Source organism: Cynocephalus volans, chromosome 13 (genome assembly GCF_027409185.1).
Source record: "Cynocephalus volans isolate mCynVol1 chromosome 13, mCynVol1.pri, whole genome shotgun sequence".
Classification (NCBI taxonomy): domain Eukaryota; kingdom Metazoa; phylum Chordata; class Mammalia; order Dermoptera; family Cynocephalidae; genus Cynocephalus; species Cynocephalus volans.
In genome coordinates, this window is record NC_084472.1 from 46,091,278 (window position 1) to 46,115,344 (window position 24,067).

Sequence of the window (24,067 nt, forward strand, 5' to 3'; positions counted from 1 at the left end):
GCCAGAAAAGGCACATGCAGGTTCCCATGCTGGGAACATGGACATGGGTTAAGCCCTCACGAAAAAGTACCTGACTCGCTCTGACTCTTCCAGAAAGGCAAACAGAATAAAGAGGCTCCCTGGAAATCTGTGAATGAATTCTGCTGGTGAAGGAGTGTATCCCTTTTGGGACGCATAGAGAAAAGCAGGTCACACAAAGCTACCCTGCTGCTTAGAACTCTGACTTCCTATGCACTGATGCTCCGCCTTCAAGGAGAGGGCCAGGGAGGGTAGAAGTTCTAGGGAATGGGACTGAGTACAAAGTCATAGAATGTTCAAGTTGACAGGACTGCACAGATTTCCTGAGTTTTCCCTCAAGGGCCTCTAGGTTAAAAGGGGGGCTCTCCTTGGAGACCTGAAGTACATAAGCTGAATAAAGGCTCTGGTAAGTCCTGCAATGAGTAAGCCTGTTTCACTTTATCTCAGTTCTCCAAATTTATTTGACATGAAACCTAGTCACTAGGTAACATCTAATAATAATTCATAACACTTTAGGAAGACTGAGCTAGTCCAACTCCTTATTGTAAATGGTGTCTTAGGAATTAATACCGTGGGCCTTAGAATCTGGTCAGCATTCTTACAAATGGACCCTTAAGGGCCTGATTCCCAACCAGACAGGAGAGGCAGTCAATGAGCAGGCAGGAAGAGTGGAGGGGCCTGCCTTTTCTCCTTCACCCAAGCCGGGGCCCAGAGGCTCGCCTGTCGCGGGCTGGCTCTCCTGCCTGCTGGCAGAGCTCGCTCTACCTGCCTGGGCTCTGTGAGATCACGAAGTGACCTCCCTGACCACCAGTACTGACCTCGCTTCTCTCCAAGCCCTTTTCTTTACAAATAGTAGTAAAGGAACAGGGTAGATGTACCCCCTTTACAAAAGTGACACTTTCAGGTCGAGCTTTGCTATTTCTAGTGCACTCACTCCTACTCCTTCAGATCCAGGTGTGAATTTACAGGCAAAATTTACAGGCAAACTATACTCATTTCCTTCTCAGAAGAACATCTTGCTACTAACAGCTTGACACAGGGAGTTAAAATAGGCCGAAATATTTCAGAGGACCCAAACTCATGTAGAGAAAAAAACATTTAGAACAAAACCTTGAAAAGCTTTGAACAGAGATTTTAAATGACAAAGAGATTCTGCACTGTGCAACCATTTGAAAAACTCCTTTTATGATAATATGTGAAGACATCTATAATAGGTGAAGTGAAGAAAGCAGGTTAAGGTAAGGTAAAGTACAACAGAATCATTTCATTTTTGGAAAAAGAAAGTATACGTATGTGTCCATGGAAAGAAGGAAGAAAAAATGGGAATTACAACCAGTTATGATTCCCCTTACGAAATGGAGTTGGGGGTATCTTGAGAATTGAGGAATGACATTCACTCTGAAGTTTACTTGTTTAATGATTGATTTTTTTATTTTTTATTTTTTTGCTTTTAGCAGCTGGCCAGTAAGGGGATCCAAACCATTGACCTTGGTGTTATTAGCACCACACTCCAACGAACTGAGCTAACCAGCCAGCCCCTAAAATTTAAAAAATGAACCTGTACCACTTTCACAATTAAAAAATACAGCTGTCCAGCTGCTGGCCTGGAACACGATTTAACGATGTCACCATCAGTAAATGGCTTTCCTTGTTTGGCCAACAAATAAAAAATACAGCTGGCCAGTTAGCTCAGTTGGTTAGAGTGCTGCCTTGTAAGACCACATGTTCAGTACCTGTACCAGCTAGCCGCCAAAAAAAAAAAAAAAAAAAAAAAAAAAAAAAAAAAAACCAAAATAGAAATCTGCCCTGTGAGACAGTGAAGCCTCCATAAATGAACTGGCAAGGAATGCAAAGTGGGTCATGGGAAGGGCAGGGTCCCAGAGAGGTGGGGAAGGAGTGAGAGTTTGACTTAACTGGATGTATAAAGAAAGGATTCATGGTTAGTTGAAATTTGACATTTTTGATGGGGGGAAAAAAAAAAAAAAGATCATGAAAGCCTGCTCCGTCCTACTTAAATCCTGGGGCATATTATGTATAGGAGCCTAGTCTGTGAATACACAGAAGTTCCTACTCATACACTGTCATTTAAATGCCCGTGCAGCATTGAAGTAGAGGCAGTTTTCCAGAACCAATCATGCTCAAGTCAGGGCATATAGAAGAGAGACATTTGAGGGCCGGCCCGTGGCTCACTCGGGAGACTGTGGTGCTGATAACACCAAGGCCCCGGGTTCAGATCCCTATATAGGGAGGGCCGGTTCTCTCACTGGCTGAGCATGGTGCTGACAACACCAAGCCAAGGGTTAAGATCCCCTTACCGGTCATCGTTATAAAAAGAAAAGAAAAGAGACATTTAGCCTGGGCAATTCCCATGGCAAAACAGGTTTTTATCGTTCTCAGGTTTTGCCAAAAGGTTTTCAGCAGGCTCTGGCCCAGTGTACCTTTGTGTAGAGAACAGCTTCAATGGTTTGTCAATAGAGTGAGTGCGTCTGCAGCCAGGACTGGTTTTAGACAAAGCTGCAGAGTTGAAGTCTTTCTTTGTAATTTCCCAGTCTCCCTCTCTGCACCCCTTCCCCCACATTAGTGCCCCCATCCACACTTTGCTCTCCCTATCTTCTCCCATCCCCCTTCACCTTCACCCTCTCTCAAAAATGCCTACAGATCTTAAAAGGGAGTTGGTATCAGCCATTTACACTTTAGTATAAATTTTAACCCAGTGTCACACAGCCCAGAGATGTATACATTGTAAGTTTTACTTTTGACTGTGAAAGGGAAAGTTGAATCCAAGGGAAAGGAATCTTCAGGCATCAGCCAGCAGGTGGAGGCAATATTTTTCAAGCAGCCTTTCTGTTGTTGCTCCAGAAATCACACCACCTGACTATTGTCTGTTTGAAGCCTAGGCATTGGGCATTCTCACCTGGTGCATTGGTGCAGGGTCTCACCCAGTCTGTGTGCCCCCTTCTGCTGCTCTGGAGGGAATCTGCCCTTGTTTTCCATGGACCAAATGATGCATGTGAGATCTCTGGTACAGACCACTGCACTCTTGGTAGAAGAGAAGTGTGACATCAGCATTGAGCAGAGCCTCGGATTCCCTGTTTAGTGCCCAGGAGAAATAATGCTGGAGAGTAGCAGAGAGGGTACAAGTCCTGGTTCTGTTTAAGAATTTTATGACCTCACGCAAGTTATCTATCCTCTCCAAACTTAGTTTTCTTACCTATAAAAAGGAAACCACAGTATCTCAATAGTACAGTTGTGTATAGACAGTATAGGGTTGTTTGAAGGACTAAATGAGGAAGACTGCAACGTGCTTAGCATAGTGCCTGGCAGGGAGGGAACAAACACAAACGTGAGCTCTTTGGAGCTCTTAGTACTTGGGGGGATGGAGCCAGAGGCATGTGGGAGGAATGAAAACAAAGCTGGGGTTGGAGAACTTGGGACAAGGACTGCTGTTTCTATTAGCTCCATCTTTGACCTAGTGTCCTCCTACAGCCTCCCCAGTGGGGAGAGCACTGCGTTAGGGATAGCTGGCTGGCTCCCAAGTGGAGTCCAAGTTTTGAACTGATGAATAAGAACAACACCTCCTCCATTTTGGAGATAGACATTAAAAATATCCTAAGCATCTAAACAGCTGGTGCACAGTCCATACACAAAGCAAGTACGTTTTACCTGAGCCTGTGTACCCTCACTTTACGCACAATTGTAATACACTTCATTATCTGGTTGTCAAATACAATGGATTAGAGGCAGCAAACTAGGGACTAGACAATCACACTTCCAGCAGAGAGAAGTGACAACTGATTTTCTGACAAATAAGGAGACAGAAAAAAATCTAAAGGCATACTTAATTAACGAGAGTCACAGCTCTCAGGCTCTTTGGAGTTTCCACTTTCCTTTGAGTTCTGAGAGCGGCATTATGTGATGACCCCTCATCATAACTGATGTTCAAAATCTTGACCCTGTACGAGGATGTGAAATTACATTCTATGTATTGTAAGTATCTGTGTGGATACTGTGAGGGACGACAGAGCCTTGGGTGGGGCAGCACTTTCAAGTGTGCATATTAATTTCCACGCATTTGATTGTTACAGGAAGGCCTCGTGCTATTGTCTCCCATTTTATAGATGAGTAAACTAAGGCCTTGAGTGCCTAGGAGACTTGCCTAAGCTTCCAAAGCCAGTGAGTGTTAGATCTGGGCTTGACTCCAGGACTCGTGGCTTGAGGTCCAGTGCTCTTTCCACCACAGACATTCTCCAAATGTGTTCCTACAGCCCCGGGTTCTGCCCAGAGGCTGCAGGAGCTGCTGCAGGATGCAGAGGAGGCCCGTGAGCAGGGCTGTGGCTTCCACCTCTGACTCAGCGAGAAGTGCTCGTATTTATCTGCAACAGGCTTGGGGTGCGGAAAATCCAAAGAATGGGAGAGCTAGAGAACACTTTGAAGCTACTGAAATGGTGACGTTCCTATTTTGGGGATACTTCCATCCAAAGAAAGTTGTGGGGCTATGTGCACACTGGAGTAACCTTCTCTCCAGAGAACTCTCCATCCAGAGCAACTTCCCCTGAGGATGTCAGAGTCTTGCTAGGTTGTTCTCTGAGGACCCAGGAGAGCTCTCAGCCTCCATTTTCAAGCCACCCAGGTGATGGATGCCCTTTACAATCCCTGTCCCATGGGCCAAATGTGTCCCTCCCTGTAAAGTAAGGCAAATCATAACTAAAGCCAAAATGTTTCATTATTTTAGTTATACTAAGTTTCCATTTATGTTGTCAGAGCTAGGGCTCAGACCCTCCAAACCCATTGTACAGACTTGGTCCCCAGAGCCCTCGCATGTAGGTCCATGTTAGGTAATTGGAAAAGATTCCAGGAGCTGTTGACAGATAACATGAGCTCAGTCTTCAGCTTCCTCAGCAGCAGCAGCTTACAAATCCCATAGCTTACATGTCTGGCAGTGGCCTTGCAGAGGGTCCCAGGGGCACTAGCAGCAGCAACCTCCGGCGGCAACCTCCAGCAGCAGTAGTGGCCTCCCTATGCCCCTCCATGGGGGGGGCATCCCAGGGCTAGGAAGCAGCATGGATCAGAGTCACTCATCCTTATACTTAAGTCCATAATTCAGGACACCTGGGTGCACATACGCACTTACACTAGATAACCAAGGAACACCTGAGCGCATATGCCTATTTACATCAAATGCTCGGCAAGATTCTGAACATCTGAGGGACCCTGACCATTTTTCCTTTATTTTCCCAACACTCCCCCAGTCTCAAAAGTCCTCCAGCTGATGTCCTGTTCCCTCAAAGTCCTGAGATGCAGTTGGCAAACTCCTAAATGATAATGCCACTAATGCAGCACACTTATTTCACATTGTACTTTCTCCATCCAACAGAGCCCTGGGTTAAGCCTTTTCAGGTGGGCTCATGGCTGTATATCTCTGTGAAAAATTAATACTTATTGAATGAATACTGATGAATTCTGCATCTTAACAGAGGCCTCTTGTGTACCCAGAATGTTACCCCAAATATTTTATTCTTAATGTGCCCCATGACAGGCCCCCAGGAAGGGTTATTTGGGTAGAAAGGCCTTTGGGGACACCACACAGGTGGCCACTAATTCATCCGGTAAGATCTAGCCCTCCAGCTCTGCCTGTTCCTTTACTCTGCACCTGCACCTCCTTCAGAGGGATGATGAAAGAGTAAAGTGGCATCCAGATGTTAGTCGCTAACATATCTCACCACTGTCGTCATCAACAGACACTGAGGGTGAAAAGTCTGTGCTGGGTATTGTAAGAGGGAATTATACTACTGCCTCTTCATGTGGCCACTTTGGAATTAAATAAGCCTAAGCAATAAGTGCTTGATAAATTGTAGGGTTTATTACTGATACTGTTGCTCCCTGCCTGATGATCGAACTGGAAAGACAGAACAGAGACTAAAATCTTAGCAAGTCAGACAAGCTGGCATATATAGCCAGTGTGGAATGAGGGATATGGATAAGGTCTTTCATGAAAAACTTTTTCTTCCCTTTCCAGCCCTATTTTTCCCTTAAGAGGTCATTTGGAGCTAGAGGACATGGGGCTTGAAGTGAGCCTTGTGGATTTTTAAGATCTAGATAGGAAGGACTGAAAAAAGAAAAAGAAAAAAAAAATCCAGATATAAAGGGAGGGAGGAGGTGGCATCCCAGGAGGGCAAGTGCAGGATCAAAGGTGGTGGTCATCTCAATACAGTGGAGAGGGAGTCCTGGGGAAAAGAGAATGCTGCATAGTGTGGGAGACGGAGCAGATCAGGAAGAACCTGAGAAATGAGGCTGAGGAGTGTGGACAAGATATTAACAGGCAACAGAGAACCGTTAGTCTCTATCTAACATCAGATGAGTGGATACGGAAAATGTGGTACATCTACACAATGGAATACTACTCAGCTATAAAAACGAATGAAATACTGCCATTTGCAACAACATGGATGGACCTCGAGAGAATTATATTAAGTGAAACAAGTCAGGCACAGAAAGAGAAATACCACATGTTCTCACTTATTGGTGGGAGCTAAAAATTAATATATAAATTCACACACACACACACACACACACACACACACACACACACACACAAACCGGGGTGGGGGGGGAAGAAGATATAACAACCACAACTACTTGTAGTTGATACGACAAGCAAACAGAAAGGACGTTGTTGGGGGGCAGGGGGGAGGGAGAAGGGAGGGAGGTTTTGGTGATGGGGAGCAATAATCAGCCACAATGTATATCGACAAAATAAAATTTAAAAAAAACAAAATAAAACAAAAACAAAAAACAAAATAAAACAAAATAAAAACAAAACAAAACAAAAATAAATAAATAGAAAGAGGGAGGGCAGAGTAGCATCTATTCAGACATGGGTGCTTTTTGTAATTTTCTTTTTAATCCTGACAGCAACCTTATGAAGTAGGTATTATCTCCATTATACATTTGGGGAACCTGAGGCTCAGAGAGGTTTAGAAAGTTGGCTTAAGTCACCAGCAAATAAGTTGCTGGTTTAGGATTTGAACTCAGGTCCAGAGCTCATGTTCTCAGCACAGATACACAGCATCTGAGGAATCTCTGTCTGGCAGGGGAGTGCAGGCTGCACTGGGTGAGACCAGAGCCAGGTTCTCCTGCTAAAACAACAAAAACGTTTACTGTGCACTGTATACTTCCCGATCCTGTGCTCGAACACCCAAGAGTCAGTCAGCACCAGCAGAACAGGAACATTTGAGAAGATTTTTAAAGAATTTGATCCTTGCTATTAAAAAAAAAACTAAATAGTCATTGTAGGAAGAAAATTAGACCTTTGCTGGACTTCCTTACACTTATTTTACAGCTCATTGGTTTTACTTGAATTGCATACAGGAGAGGAGCACTGTAACAGTATCAATCTTACGTGCCTAAAAGAGCTTCACCTGCCTGTAGACCCATTAAGCTGAGCATTATGGGAATAATGATAAGGCCCTGATAAGCTGATAAGGTCCTGCCCTTGAGGTGGGCTGAGGTTCTTGCACCTGTGACAAGAGAACACCGTGAAATGAAACTACCCTGACCTTGAATTCAGCAGCCCAAACCATAGGTCTTGCTTGGGGAGCAAATAGCATGGGCTTTCTTGGCAAAATGCAAGGAAAACTCCAGCAGGACCTTGCAGATCTAAGAGAATGTGACTCGGCAGCACTTACCCTGAATGACTCCAGAGAAGCTCGTCTTCCAGCTGAGAGCCAAAGCATCAGCTGGTGTGATTTGTGTGTGTTGCCCATAATACAGCCTGAGAATCAGGTGCAGGAAACAGCTTTTTTTTTTTTTAGGAGTGTAACTTGTTTACATAAATTGTGAGGATTTGTTGAATTAGGATAATTATACACAGATGGCAATGGCAGCAGGGGTCAGGTCCTGGGGACATGCAGGGTGTTGCCTGGTGTGGAGCCCCTTCCACATTCATGGAGAAGAGATATGGCACTTGAGTCCCTGGAGAGAGAAGAAAGGCCTAGAGACTTGATTCTGTGGTGCAGAGCAGTGGTTCTCAAAGTGTGGTGTCCAGACTTGCAGCATCAGCCTCAACTGGGAACTTGTAAGACTGTAAATTCTCTGGCCCCACCTGAGACCTACTGAATCAGAAACTCCATGGGTGGGACCAGCAATCTGCATTTTAACAAGCTCTGCAGATGTTTCTGGTGCACACACAAGTTTGAGAATTGCTGATGTAAAGCATAGCATAGTCGGTCAAAACAAGACCTGGGTCTATTCACAGCTTTGACACGCAACTAGCTGTGTCACTTTATCTTTTCTAAGCTTTACTTCACCTATCTGTAAAACAGGAATAAAGCCACCTACAGGGGTAGCATGTACATGCCACAGGGTAGGAGCTTATCTGCTTTGTTTACTGCTCTGTCCTAGCACCCAGAGAAGTGCCTGGAGTAGAGTAGAAGCTCAATAGATATTTATTACATTAATAAATTAATGGAAGCATTCGTTGATATTCTTTATGTAAAGTATCAACACAGTGCTTGGCAGGCATATCACTGCTATTGATGGCGATGGTGATGATCGGTAACTCTTCTGCAAAAGAGAGACTTGACCAAAATGACCTATAACATCTCTTTAAAGAGACAGAAAATCAGACACAGCCTTTGAGTTTCCTAACCATACACCAAAATATCTAAATGGGGAGGGACAATGGAGTAGGCGCTGTCAATTGGTCCACAGAGGGAAAGAGAAAGACTCAAGATGACATCAGTTACCCCGAGCCTTGGGATCACCAAGTACAAAGCAACTTAGCCATCCAGAGATGCTCGAGGGTCCCCTGAGTGGCTTGGATGTTTCATCGGCCCAAGTCAAATCCTATCAGCTGAGTCTGAGTCCTAAACCCTCCACACGGAAGCTCCTCAGTGCCTGCAGTGTTCCAGAGCTGCCTTGTGCAGGGGGTTTGTCAAGGCCTCTTTCCTCACTTCAATGGGAGGAAATTACCCACGTTCCCCTGCCACTCTGAGACATACTACACTATAGTAAGACTACAAAAATCAGCTCCTTAAGCGACACTAGTACTCTTTACCCCTGGGACTCAAAATGACAATTGATCAGGGCTTTCATTCTCCTGAGGGAATAAATGAAGAACCGTAGTCATGAACTACATGGCATTTCTTGGCCCTGCCCCAAACACTCCTATTTATGGTATATTTTTTTATTAACATGAAATAAAGGCAAATCAGGCAGTGAGTTGGCAGGCTTCAAAGTATCAGCCTTCCACCCAGTGGCCAGCTGGCTTCTAGGACCAGACCATTCAGACAGCCCTAAATTATCAAAGAACAGAACTACAGATGCAACAGAGATTCAAAACTGAGAGAATACTATGAACCCTATGCTCACAAATGTTCATTCATTAAATACATATTTATTAAATAAGCATATCTAAACACATAATACATATTTTTTTACTTGTTAAATAATTATATGAAAAGAATACATTCTTAGAAAAATATAATTTTATCAAATTTGGCTCAAAATGAAATGGACACCTGAATAATGTGATCACTATTAAAGAAATTAAATCAGTAGTTAAAATCTTCTCAGAAAGAAAATCTCACACCCAACAGCTTTACAAGTAAGTTCAACCAAGCTTTTAAGTAGCAAATGATTCTGATTTTATCAAACTCTTATAGAGAACAGAGAAAAAGAGAATACCCCCTACACTATAACCTTGGTACCAAAACCAGAAAAGCATAATATCAGAAGAAAATTGTGGGCCTATTTCACTTATAAATATACACTGTTGCAAAAGCTTTGAAAACAATGTTGGCAAACAATTCAGCAATATATAAAAAACATATCATGTCTAAATTGAATTGATCCAGGAGATATAAAGTTGGTTTAATGTAAGAAAATCCATTATTTTGACTTATTGGAAACAAATTAAAGGAGAAAAAAAGGCCACATGATCATCTCAATGGATGTAGAAAAAGCATTCTAGAAATCTAAATATCTGGATAATTTTTTTAAAACTCATACTAGGAGTAAAAGAACTTTCTTCACCTGAAAAAAATGGTTTCCACCAAAAACTTTCAGCAATGTTATGATGAACAATGAAATGTTAAAAAGCTTTTCCTTTAAAACTGGGAACATTCAGGTTGCCCACCATCATTCTGTTGATTACTGCATTCATGGTCCTGGCAAGCAGACTAAGAAAAGGTTATTGTTATCTGCAGATGATGTGATTAACTAAACAAAACCCCAACCTACAGGCAAACTAATGACTTACTAAAAAGACTTTAGCAATGTTGCTGAATATAAGACCAATACACAAAAATCAATTTCATTTTTGCATATGGGCTAAAAGCAGAAAACAGTTTAAATAATATGCCATTTATAATAGCAACCAAATAATATTTGGTAATTTGGCAATGCAATTCTGACCCAGAGTTAGGGCAAACTTCACTTGTTAAGGTCAGTCCCAAGACTGCCCTCACTTCAGTCACCAGCCACATGCTCAGCAGGGATCCCAGGCCAGCTGCCCATCTGACCAACTAGGTACAAATTTGGAGGTTCCCATCCCCCTCAAGTATGACCATTCAATTGACTGATTCACAGAACTCAGGAAAACCCTATACTTATGATTACAGTTGTATTATAGAGGATATAAATCAGGACCAGCCAAAAGAAGAAACCCATAGCATGGGATCTAGGAAGCTCCCAAATTCAAATCTTCTGTGTTCTCAGGACATGTCACCCTATCAGCACATTGATATATATCACCAACCATGGAAGCTCACTTGAGCTTCAGTCTCCAGGGTTTTTACTGGGAGAGTTTCATTACCTAGGCATGATTGATTGAATCATTGGCCACCTGATTGAACTCAATATTCAGCAGCATTCTGCTCCCTGGAGGCTGAGCTGATATCATGTGGCTCAAAGCCTGAACCTTCTAATTATATGGGTGGTCTTTCCAGCATGGCCAGTCCCATTCTGAAACTATCTAGGAACCAGCCATGAGTTGCCTCATCAGTATCAACTCAGATGTGATCCTATGGTCCACCATGAATAACAGATACTCCTATCACTTGGGAAATCCAAGGCCTTAGAAGTTTCCTCCCAAGAAGTGGGAATAAAGATCAGCGAAATTTTTTATTATGCAACAGGCAGCTAGAAGTAATCTAACAAAAATAACAACAAATACCTCATCCCTTTTTACAAACTCTCTATAAATATACTGGAATACTATATAGCCATGAAAATGGATAAGTTATGGGTTCACACATCAACTATTGCATGTATTAGTTTTGAAAACCAAATTCACTGGTAGTGCTGTATGATTAACAATGAAGCAGAGATCACCACTCTTCTTTGGAACCATCTGCTGAGGGTGGGCAGGACCCACCAAGCAGGGTTGTAGAAAATTGTGAAGAAGGCCGACTTCATTTTCAGAGCCCACGCCCACCTTCTGTGTCCCTTCCCCTTTTCAGAGCCCCACCTCCCTCTAAGTGTTTAGGATCCTGCATTCTCCTACCTCCCTTATCTCTCCAGAAACCTTTCAGATGCATTGCTGAATAAAATCCCTATATATTCTCTTGGGGGAGGCAGAGAATTTGCTTTTCTAGCTGTTCCTCTAAAAGTGAAACGAGCGTTTTGGCCCTTGGTAAGGAATTTAAGGGAGCAAGGTGGTGAGAGCAGGAAATCAGAGAGACCTTTTCTGGTGGCAGAAAACGTCACCAGCTTGTGTGAGGGTAAGAAACACCTTTCAATATCACACTAGCTTCCTCTGCAGTGATTCCCCCCACACACATTCCCTCTCCTGAGGAATACCCACAAGTTTATAAGTGTCCTCCTTGGCCACTCTCCTTTCCTTCTGCCCTTTTTACTCCTGGTCAGGGCCAGATTTACCATGCAGCTCATGATTAAGGCCTCTCGCTTACACAACCCTGTCCAAGGCCCTGGGAGGTGCCCTAACAATGTGTTCACATGGTCATGTATTTTTGTAATATTCGCAAAGTTATTTTGAGAGTAATTTGTTAGAAAGTAGTCTAGCGCCACTCTGACTTTCCCTCCACCACACTTCCCTCATGTTGGGGGGTGCTGGTATTGGCCGCGCATTTGGGGGATATGAGAGGAAGTTGAGCTAGGGATACATTTAGTTCAGAATCAGTGGGATGTATTTACGTGGTTTGCAGTTACCTCTATGTACAGTTATTGCCAGCAGTCTTGGTGAAGAAATGACTTCCAGGAATCCTCCTATGGCCCACTAGATCAATGAAACAAAGAAACAGGGCCCACCCTACACCCCCTAACATGTGACTACAACTAGGGCATCACCAGCAACCTGGTTAATGAGTGTCATCAATTCAAAGAGAATAGAACTTGAGTTGCCACATAGGAAAAGTGAAAATAGCCACCAAATCTTACAGCTCATATACAAAAGAATGCTTAATAGGATTTTTCCCAAATTTGATAATCCCGAAAGTTTATTTATTACCAATAACAAGGTTTGAAAGTGAGAAAAACATCTAAAATACTAAAGTATTTTAGTTCTGTACTAGAGGAAAGGCTGTTACCATTTCAATTATCTTTCAAGACTGAGTTAGCTTTAAATTCTCTGTAAAAACTTACATTATAGAATTGCCATGAAAGAGTTGATCAACGATTATGCAGCACTTTCACTTTAGCTGCCTGCAGTTTGCCAAGCAGCTAATTAGTAAAAATGTTATTTTTGTGAATTTTGTGATGTTTATGGTATTTGGCAGCTTTTTATAATTTTTAATTTGCTGCAGTTGCTTTTCTGATTCAAAATAAAAATTCATACCTAATTTTTAAAAATCATACCTAATTCATACCTGATTTTTGTTCATAATTTTGTATTAGTTAAGAGGCTCCCCCAAACCTGGATCTGCTCTGGCCCGCTTTCAGTTTCTTTTTTCATACAGTGACTGCCCCATCTGCTCTTCCTCATCCAGTGTTGACTGTCCCCTGCAAAATGGTCCTTGCAGTTGAACCAGCAAACTTACTGCCCGGGGCTGGGGTATAAGCTCCCTGAAGTCAGTCCCCCAACTCAGAGCACCATGGACAGGGCCACTGGACACACTTAATAAATGCCTCTCAACAGAGCACCTGAAATGAGATCATAATTCCCCGGAGCAAGTGACCTGGGCAGCCTCGCAACATGTGGCACTTCAGAAGTGGAACACATGCCAGGGACCTGCAGGTTTTCCAGGAAGAGAAGTACTTCTGCAGAGAGGATGTGGCCTCTGATTAATAGTATGGCCCAGACAGCCTACCTCGGTCACCAGGATGAGAACTTGGGTCACTAAGGCAAAAAGACCCCTCTCAAGGTCAGGGTCAGGCAGGGTTACTGAGACAAGAGTTGGGTTTGGACCTTGACAGAAGTGACATTGGAGAGCCCACTGGAGTTGGTCTCAGTGCCATTCTGCCACCCTCTTCATCCCCACCCCTCTCCTTGCTGGCCCTCAGCCTGAGCTTCTTTCCTGCCTGGAGGGGTGGGAGGTGGCCTCAGCACTACTCACCCAGCAGGCCTGCCTTTTCTCTAGTAAACTGCACTCCCCACCTTGCCCAGCCTCCTTTTTCTCCCTGCTTCTTTTCCTAGACGTGAGAGCTTCTGTTGAATAAGGTTAGCTGGCATATTACAAAGAGTGTTTGTAATATGCAGCCACCTGCCTACAGCATCTCCTGTCTGCAGGCCCCAGACACACCAAGTCCAATGGGTCCCTGCTTGCAGGGGCTCTCAGGATATGGGGGGTAGGCCATGTGAGTCTCCATTCACACAAAGCTGCATTCAGCAGGCTCCATAACATTAGTCTTTGCTCATAGAAAACAGTGGGCTTACCAGGTCAATATGTTTCCTCTTCCAGGTATCATATTGAGGTGTTAATTATGGCCTTACCCAACATTTCCCACAGCCCATGCTGAAAAAGATTAGTCCCCAAAATGCACCTAGAAAAAAAAGTATGTGTGGCCAAAGAGGCCCGACAAGTGACAAATACTAAATCCCCATCTAGGAGATCCTGAGACCTTATAAACTTGTGGGTTGCTACCGGCCTGTCTCAAGGGTGTTTGGGCCCATACCATTATTTTCCCTAACACCTCTTAGCATTTTTGGGATGGGAACACTTTTCAAGAAACGCTGTCTTAACTAAAAGCAGTGACTCTGTAGGTGAGACTCTCCTGCACCAGGACAGGCAGGTAGCCAGGTTCCGGGGCAGCAGGTCTTTCCCAGATGCTTCTACCATGTTCCGCAGCAGCTACTGCCAGCCTGCACGTAAGCCAGGCCCCATTCAGAGACCCCACTACAGCAGGAGTCTCCTCCTTCCCCAGACTCCACCCTTCCCAGGCAGACCCTGTGAGAGAGGGACTTGTAACACTATCAGGTAAGCTCTCCAGGGCCCACGCCTGTCCCCTCCCACAGCCATCTGTATAATTAAGCCACCTGGGGACTCTAAAATCTTTTATACCTTTCAGAACCACCTAACTTCCACCTGATCCTGCCTTAATGAAATAAACCAAGACGATGACGTCTCTCTCTGTACTTTTCCTAGTCTATTGATTCCATCTGAGTTATCCTCAGCAAAGGGTGGTTCATACCCCAGAGCTGTCTGAAGAGGGGGAAGTCCTAGGAATCTGCTTTTGTTCTGCATGTGCTCTGCAAGCTGAACTGGGGAGCATTCCAGTCCTCTGGTGAGGGGTGGTAGAGAGCAGATGTGAGGGGCAGAGCAGACAGAAGGCTGGAGGAGGTGAGGGACTTGGGGGCCTGGACTGTCTGATGGGGACTTGGTGATGCTGTCACTAACCTCCCTGCCTCAGCTTCCTCCTCTGCAAAGCAGGAACAGTAACAATGCCCACCTTGTGAGACTGTCCTGATGATCAAATGAAAGAAGGCAGAGCTGAGGATAGTACCTCACACATGGTCAGCACCTGGCAATATTCATTATTATTACACACATTACTCAGAAATGTTTTTGGATTAACATTTTCTCTCTGTTGGGGGAGACGCAATAAAGCACTGAATCTGACCTCAGAGTTGGCCCCTGCAAGATCAGCAGCCCAAAGGGTCCGGTTACCACACTGTAGCATCGAGATCATGCTAAATAGAAATCCACACTCATACCTCACACCTGAGGGAGGCCCTAGATTTCAGAGGCTGGACTTGAACATAGAGGCTGCCTTTGTTCTGTGACTTTTAACACAGCAATTACACTTTAAAAGAATTTCCCCTTGACTGGTGGTCAATTCCTGAAATTCCACAGGCTTATCAATCATTCCTTTAGCTTAAGGTTTTTATTCCATTCATTCCACAAAGGTTAAGTGAGCACCTACCCTGTACAGGGTGCACTGCAGATAGAGATAAAAGAGCTGGTCCCTGCCTTCAGGGACTCTTTTCTGCCTCCCCTTCTTCAGAGTTCTGAATTTGGAGATGCAGGGGTCCAGGATGCTGTGTGAACAGCAAGGCTTGCCAGCTAAGTCAGTCAGAGGCAAGGGCCCACAATTATTTCTCCAGATGTAAAATGAAGAATAAATACTTAAACAGGGTTCTCATGAAGGGAGCTGAGCTACTGCTGGCAAAATCCCTTGTGCAGAATTGTTGCTCAAATACAACTTCCTTCCCCCTCTAAGCTGTTCTCAGTTATTTATACCTGGATGTTCATGAGCGATCTGAGAGGAAGGTTTGCTAGGTGGGAGGAGAGAGGTGAGAGAGTTGCCCTCCTCTGGGGGCAGCGGCCACAGAAAAGGGAGACTTGGGGCTCAGAGATCAGCTTCTCTGATGTTCCTCCCCCACATGGCCACGTGGCTCATGCACTTGATTCCCTCCAGGCTCTGCTCACATGTCCTGTTGTCACACTGGCTTTCCCAGACTGCCTACCCCCTCACGCTATCTCCTTACCCTGCTTTATGTTTATGCCTTGTACTTATCTCCACTGGACATATTATACACTCGTTTGTACAACTGTCCTTCCTACTAAAATGTACACACCCTGATTACAGGGATTTTGATTTTGTTTACTGCTGGGATCAAATCTCAGCATTGCCAATTATTAGCTAATTTGACCTTGGTCAAGTTATTCACCTCCCTACACCTTTTCACAGGGCCATTTTGATCATTAAATGCACTACTAATAAAGCAGCACCTTGGCACAGTACCAAGCACACCATAAGTTCTCAATGAACGGTAGCTATTGAGATGATCAGTTATTTTCCGGTAGATTTTTGCTTCCCTTGGGTCAGCCATCTGGGAAGGCCTCTGTGGCTACTTAAGGATTCCTCTCATCTTAAGTGAAGCTAGAAATAGAAACCTGCAGTAATTGAAGAAGCGTGAAAATACTGCTTACCTTTTCAAAGCAGGTGAACTAAAGATCTCTCAGATGCTATTTCTCAAGTATGGCTACACGCTGGAATCACCTGGGGAGCTTTAAGAATTACTAATACCTGGGTCCCACCCCCAGAGATTCTGATATAATTGGTATGGTGGATGGCCTGAATATCAGAACTTTTTCCCAGGTGCTTCTAACCTACAGCAGGTTTGAGAGCCACTGCTCCAGAGTACCACCAGACTTCCCCTTGAAAGTTAGGGAGACAAATGTCTATTTAAGGCCTGGCAGTTAGTGCTTCTTCCTAGGGGGAGCCATTTGCTCATAAGCCGACCCATTAAAAATTAATCACTTTGGTCCAGCAGGACTCTTCTCTTAAAGATTGCTGTTGACAGTGATGTGGCATCCTAAGATGCTAACACCCTACGGAGGAGAATTTGGAGGTCCTCCACCAACACAAGCAGATGGGGAAACTGAGGCTGAGCAGCTGAACCAAGCCTTCCCTCCACCCACTCCCTAACCAGCCCAGCCACTGGTCCTGGCCAGGGTGGTGGCAGTAGAGCTGCCGATCCTGGTACATCTCTGAACAAAAAAACCTTGTGTCTTTGAACTGTAACAGGATTCAGAGTTCATGATTTGTACCCCGGGAGGATAATGTCCAAAGCTTTTATCTTATGGTGAGCTCTAGGTGAGTTAGTCACATTTCAACAAAGTGCCTTTTAAAAAGAAGCCCAACTCCATTGCTCCCACTTTCCTGCTGTTTAAAAGAGAAGTACATTATGCTAAGTGAAATAAGCCAGACACAAAAGGACAAGTCCTGTATGATTCCACTTATATGAGGTTCCAGAGGAGTCAAACTCATAGACAGTAGAATGGTGGTTTCCAGGCACAGGGAGGGAAAAATGGGGATTTGGTGTTGAATGGTGTTGGGAAAATATAGGAAAGTGGTCAGGGCCCCTCAGGTGTTCAGAATCTTGCTGAGCATTTGATGTAACCATCCACGTACACCCAGGTGTTCCTTGGTTATTATTTAATGTAATTGTGTTTTGGCACCCACGTGTCCTGGGTTATGGACTTAAGTATAAAGGACTAACAGCTCTGATATAGGCCATCGCCGCCGCTCCTTTAGACATTCTGGGGGGTCACTAGGGCGGCTGCTCCTAGCGCTGAATAAAGTCTACTAATTTTTTAACCACGGCTCTAAGGATCTTTTCCTATTACCTAGTTTGTGGACCTGTGTGTGAAGGTTTGTGACCCATTCTGCACAACAGGCTTGAGGAGTTTGTGAGCCCTAGCCTTAGCTTGACAAATGGGTACAGGGTTTCAGGTTTGCAGGATGGAAAGAGTTCTAGAGATGGATGATGGCGATGGCTACACAACAGTGTGAATGGCCTTAATGCCACTCACCTGTACACTCAGATGGTGAATTGTATGGTATGTGTATTCTACCACAGTTAAAAATAACTTTCTTAAAGAAAAAGAATTTTTTTTTTTTTTTTTTTTTAGGTAAAGGGAAGTGACCATGTGAGTCTGGAGAGCCCAACAAGCCTCTGCAGGCCTATAGAAACTTAGTTAGGCTTTTGGTTGACTTCCGTGGAAACCTGGGAAGAGATGGTAGACTTCACTGGACAGGATCCCCCAGAGCATGGAGTAGGGAAGGGGCAGCCCTGAGATAGGGGTCAGCAGGCCAGTACGTAGGGCGTCTTAGAAGTTCATGAAAATGCGGTGCAGCTGACTGAACCACACTTCTTCACCCCTGTTTATTTTAGCTGCATAAATGGAATGTGCCAGATGATTTACCAATGATGGTGGTGTGAGCTGGGCTTTCAAGCCAGTGTGTCCCCTCCTTCAGTTTGAGAGATTCCCTGCTGCATGTTTTCATGGAAGTGAGTTTAATGTAATGAGTTTGGAGTCAGCAATAAGGCTATTTGGCTGTGTTGTTACTACTTTTAAATGGTTTCTTACATGCCTCGTATGTATTTGGCACAAATACGAGTTATACTTTCAAAGGGAGAAGGCTGTGAACAGGAGGTCATATATTTCTGCTTAAATTGGGCCTCTGGGAGGGTGGTGTTTTTCTAAAGGATCCTTTGATGAGTGTCTGTAACGCAAAGAATTAACCCCTATTACAGGTCAGTCTGCTGCTCAGTTTGGGAAACCTGCCTGGCCTGTAAGCAAAGCAAGTCATAAACTCTGGGGGCAGGTCAGCAGATTAAAGATCATCTAGGGACTTGCTGGTCCACATGTGGTCCTCTGAAACCCAGCATCAGCATCACCTGGTTAGACTGAGAAATGGAATCTGCACTTAACCAGTCAAGGTCCTTAAGTGATTCAAGTGCACTTCAAAGTATGGGAAGCCATGCTTTAGGGCACTCACCAAGAGCACGGTGTTGGCACCTCTCTCCACGAGGCTGTCCATTCTGTGCTTGGACCCCTCTGCTTATTGAGCTGCCCTGGCAGCTTCAGGTCTCTATGTGAGAGGCAGTAGAACCCCATGTTCAGATGGAAGGAGCTGCGTCCACACAGCCTGGGGTTGAATCCTGACTGTGCCACTTACAGACTGAGGATAGGTTGCTTCCCTTTACTGTGCCTCAGTTTCCTCCCTGTATAATGACTGTAGTGAGAGTCCCTACCTCATGGGATTGTTGTGAGGATGAAATGAGTTAATCTCTATAAAGCAGATTAAACAGTTTGAGAAGCTCAATAAATGTGAGCCAGTACTAGCATGTTGCATAGATTTCTGTCTCTCAAAAATCTCCTCTGTCCCCAGAGCCTCAGAACAAGCTTAATGCTCCAGATGATAACTTTGCAAATATTGAAAGGCAGCTCTCATGCCCGTCCCTCCATGTTCTCAGGCTGAAAGTGCCTAGTGTCTCCCGTCCCTTGGGTGACATGCCTTTGATTTCCACTCACATCTACCAGGAGGTCTTCTGGGAACCCAGGACCCTGCAAGAATTATGGTATCCTTGCAACGGATCCATTTCCCACAAAGCTGAAAGTTTTACTTCTCCATGGCCTGGTTTCTTTTGGGCTGGACCTAGTTTCTCCTAGATCAGACCAGGGAGTACATGTGTATTCTTACCCCCTTCCAAGGAAGTGAGGTGTCCAGGGGCTTTCCCAGGCCTCCTGAGCCCATTAATCACCTGCTGTCCTGACAGCAGGGTCCTTGCTGCCAGCCCAGCTTGCGAGCCTCTCCAGGCTGGGCGTGGTGGGGGAGTTCAGAGCCTGCGACCACCTTGCTCCACCAACACCATCCCACTAGTGAGAATAGCAGGGACCCCATCATAGGGCGTGGACTGCCTAGGGCTAGAGAGAAAGGCAGAGAGGCAGGTGGCCCTTCTGCAGCCTATACTGAAACTCCCGTCCTACCTACATCCCTCCTTCCCTACTCGCAACCACCCTAGACTCCTTCTGTTCTAGCTGGGGAGCTCATTCAAGATGGAGATTGTAGGACTCCAGGTCAGTAGCTTCGGGCAGTCTGCACATTCATGAGCACTTCCCTCGATGCTGATGCAGGAGTCCTTGGGGAACACTGACTTTCAGAACAAAGGTCATTCTTCTCAGCCCATCCCATTTCCCATTTGTCCATGTGTCCAGAGATCTCTCTGTCCCCTGAACACATTCTAGGCTCCTCCCTTTACTCACACAGGCTCCGCATCAGCATCTCAGATGTCCCCTCACATCTATATGTCCCCATCTGTGAAGGTCAACTCAAACCTCACCTCCATGAAACCTTCTCAGACCCATCTCAGGGCAAGATAAAGCCCCTCTGCACCCCTAGATCACAATTTCCCTGCTTTTTCCTTGCTTCTTACCATTTACTCTATTTAATGTGTCATGCTGGGGTGTGGGGGTGTCCAGCAGTGTGCAGGTTACGGGCTATGGAGTCAGACACACTCACCACTTCCAGTTATAGGACCTTGTGTTACCAGGAACACAGGTCCGGCTGCCTGCCCCTTTTAAAAAATAAACCACTCAAAAGTCAAATGTTGGTGAAGATGGAAGTCAGCTTTGATTCAGGAATACCGGTGACCTGAGGAGAGATGTTAGGTTGACCCATCTCTCCAGTAAACCTGATGGAGAATGGCCAGGCTAAAGCCACCTCAAAGTCTCCAAGTCTCTCAAAGATTCAAAGATTCAGATTTTACTTTAAAGACTTGGTCTTTAAAGCGGGGCTGTCGGGGGGTGGATCATGGGAAATTAAGAGCAGGACGGAGGCGGTTGTGCAAGGGGCCAGGTGCAAAGTCTCGCCAAAATTCCATCTGGTTTCTGCTCCTGTCTTTGCTGTTATCTCAGGGTCTGGGTAGTACGTGCAAGTCTGCAGCTTCAGGCTGGCTGGAAAACAATTTTACATGCATCTAAATGGTGTCATTTTGCCCCACAACCAAGGTTCAAAATATCAAATAACCATGGGAAAAGAGGGAACTCAGAGAAATGCATGCCAAGAAAAAAACTGTACTTTTAAAATATTTTAGAGCCCATGTGGTTTTAGGTGGGAACATGGCTTCAGTCCTGCTCACTCCAACACTTGGACAAGTCTTTTTACTGCTCCTTGAGGAGCTGGCACCAAATTCATGTAAAATGCTAACACAGTGGCAGGCATAGAATAAGTCCCACTAAATGTTGACCATGATTATTCCCCGGTCCTTCCAATCACCTTTTCATATTAATATTTCATCTCTCTAACCACATGATGTGTTCTCTGAATACAGAGATGGTCTGTTCTCCACACAGGGACTGACACATGTCGGGCTCCCAGGACATGTTCCAGAAACTTCTGGTCAGGAAGGTGAGGCTGTTAGAGCTTTCCACCATCCTGGCCTGGAAATAGGGCAGCCCTAAGCATCAATTCAGTATGAGGGGAGGAGCTGTCTGGTTAGCTCAGTTGCTTAGAGCACAGCCTTATAACCCCAAGGTCATGGGTTTGTGATCCCCATACCCACCAGCTGAAAAAATAAAATAAACAGCAGTATGAGGTAAGAAACAGTCCTTCCCACGCCCAGACACGAGATGGGGCTCGAGGCAGGTGGGGGTATGGAGAGGGTAAGCATGGGAGACATGGCTCCAGAACAGAACTCGTGCCACCCAGTGCTGGCTTGTGGGGCCCACTGTTCTGGAGTGACTTTATCTGGGCTGTTTTAAATTCCCTGGCAGGCAGCTGGGACTGAGTGCTGTTTTCCCGCTCCCTCTGCAAAAAGAATGCTCAGAGCTTTAATTATACCTTCTCTCTAGATCTGTTGGGGGCCCCTAATTATGCTCTTCACAGGGCAGCTGCTGCTAGATTATTTTCCAAACACCTCCAAAACTTTCAAAGCCAAAGCCTCCATGGGCTCTAGGTGACTCAAGGGACAGCAAAATGGGCTGGTGGGACCAACAGCTGAAGAAGGACAAAAGGGCCCCATGAAAGGGTCTAGAAGGGACACCGTGTCCAACTGCCTCCAAGTGGTGCCCCCAGAGCTCTTCTCAGCTGGGAATCTCAAGGGACAGGGTGGCAGGAGGAGGGAGCAGCTCTGGTTTTGCCCCTTGCACGCTGAGAGGCTGTCAGTGAGAATGGAGGGTGTGTGGGCTTCATGTCTTCCCAGAGCAGCGGTGCCTTGCAGCCTCACACGGGTGCCTGGCCCCCGCTTGCCCACGTCCCCCACAGTCAGGCAGCGACCACGTGTGTGCCACACGTGTGCCTGCTATCCCCCCACTCCTGCCTCCCTCAGCCTGGAGATGGGCCTGCCCTGCCCGGGAAGGCCAGGTCTGATTGCTGAGGATGTGCCCCCTCTACGTCCAAACGAAGCTGAACTTATCCTCACTCTGCAGACTCAGGCAGAAAGGCCACTGGAGGATTTCTCTTGAACCAATATACTTAGTGATTTATGAGCTCTTCTGATAAAATTGAGTGTCCCCTCCTGGGTATTCTTTAAAGATTTTTTTTTTTTTCCAAGAAAATTCTGCCTTTCACCCCATCCACTCAACTGAAACTCCTCCTTTGAATTCAGGTCACCAGTGTCATGTTGTGGACCCCAGAGCCTCTCCCACTCAGACACCCAGGGCTCATCTCAGCTGAGGCAGGAGACCCTGGCCCTTGTGTTTGCCCCCAACCCCAGAATGGAGCCCCCATTTGTCCCCACTTCCCCTTCCCCAGGGCTTCTCTTACTCTGGGCCTGGCAGAAGACAACGCAACTTCCCAAACTCTTCTGTGCACTGTGGCTTCTGAAACACATCAATAAATATCCTTTATGTTTTTTAAAGAGCTTAAGGGACAAGTAACCAAAGGGAAACAGCTAGTGGCTAACAAAATTCAGCAGTTCCTGGCCTCATTCAAAGGTAAGGAAGAGCAGGGCAGGAACTTTCTGAGCTCCTGTCATAGCCTGGTACGTAATTCTGGCCCCACAGCAGCCTACCCATGCGAACGTCTTTCTTCTACCTTCAGGGTAGGTGTTTCAGAAGGAAGCTGTCTTAGTCTGTTTCTGTTGCTTATAACAAAAATACTTGGAACTGGGTAATTTTTAAGAAAACAAAATTTACTGCTTACAGTTTTGGAGGCCGGGAAGCCCAAAGTCCAGGAAACATGTCTGGTGAGGGTCTTCATGGTGGCGACAGTGACCCAGGGGTCTCACATGGCAGAAAATGGCAGAGCAGAGGAAGACTAAACTCTCATGTGCTCTTCTTTTCAAGCTCTTAGAACCACACTCCTCGCCACCGTTATTCATCCATTCACTACAGCATGGTCCTACAATCTAATCACCTCTCCAAGGCCCCACCTTTCAATTACCATAATAGGATTTCCCACCTTCAACAGTTACAGTGGGAATTAAGCTTCTAATAGATGAAATTTGGGGGATGCAATTCAATCAATCCACAGCATTCTGTCCCTGGCCCCCAAAGTTCATGTCCTTCTCACAGGTAAATACAGAAGCCCCCCTGTGTCCCCACTTTTCTCCAGCCCTAGACTCCACAGAGAGATAGAAGTTAGTTCCAGAACATTTCATTCCATAAAACTGCTGACTTACATATTAGAGAAATCTCCCCTGAAGCCACTCCCTTCTGGGTACTCTTTGCTTTAGTCTTCCCCTGACCATCTCATCCTCTGATGGAAAATAAAATCAGACCCCTCTTTATTTATAACCCACCTACCCAGAAGTGAACTTCCATAGACAGTTTGGCTTGTCTCTAATTTTTAGACTCATGCTTAAACTCTTAACAAACAACTGTACACACAACACGGAGGAGTCTCAGATGCACTGTGCTAAATGAAGGAATTCAGACTCAAAGGGCTACATGCTGTGATTCCACTTATGTGATATTCTGTACAAGTAAAACTAGAGGGACAGAAAACAGTGGTTGCTAGGAGCTGGCTGGGGTTATGAGAAGGGGGCATGAGATGATGGAATTGTTATCTATCTTGATTGTGATGGTGGTGACATGATTCTATGCTTTTGTCAAAACTCATAGAACCACACACCAAAAAGGGTGAATTTTACTCTATGTAAATTATACCTCAACAAACCTGGCTTTTTTAAAAATTAAACTCCTATCATAATTACATTGGCCAGTCCTTTTTGGAACTAGACAAGGCTTAAGTAGCTGTCAATGTTCGTGAACTCCTCACCCACCTTTGAAAGTGGGATTTGGAGATTTCCATAAAGTCAAATATATCACAGAAGAGGATAGTGGTTCCTTCTGCAGAAGGTACCTGATTTCAAAGGGAGTTTAGAACATGCGAGATGTTCCTTCCTCTTTCTGTCTTTCAT

At 45.1% G+C, this 24,067-nt stretch overlaps 1 protein-coding gene across 1 annotated transcript in view; it reads left to right on the forward strand.

Annotated features, from left to right (window-relative positions):
• MAPK4 (mitogen-activated protein kinase 4) overlaps nucleotides 1–24,067 on the forward strand; it is a 66,721-nt gene that overhangs the window by 24,387 nt on the left and 18,267 nt on the right. The window lies entirely within an intron of this gene.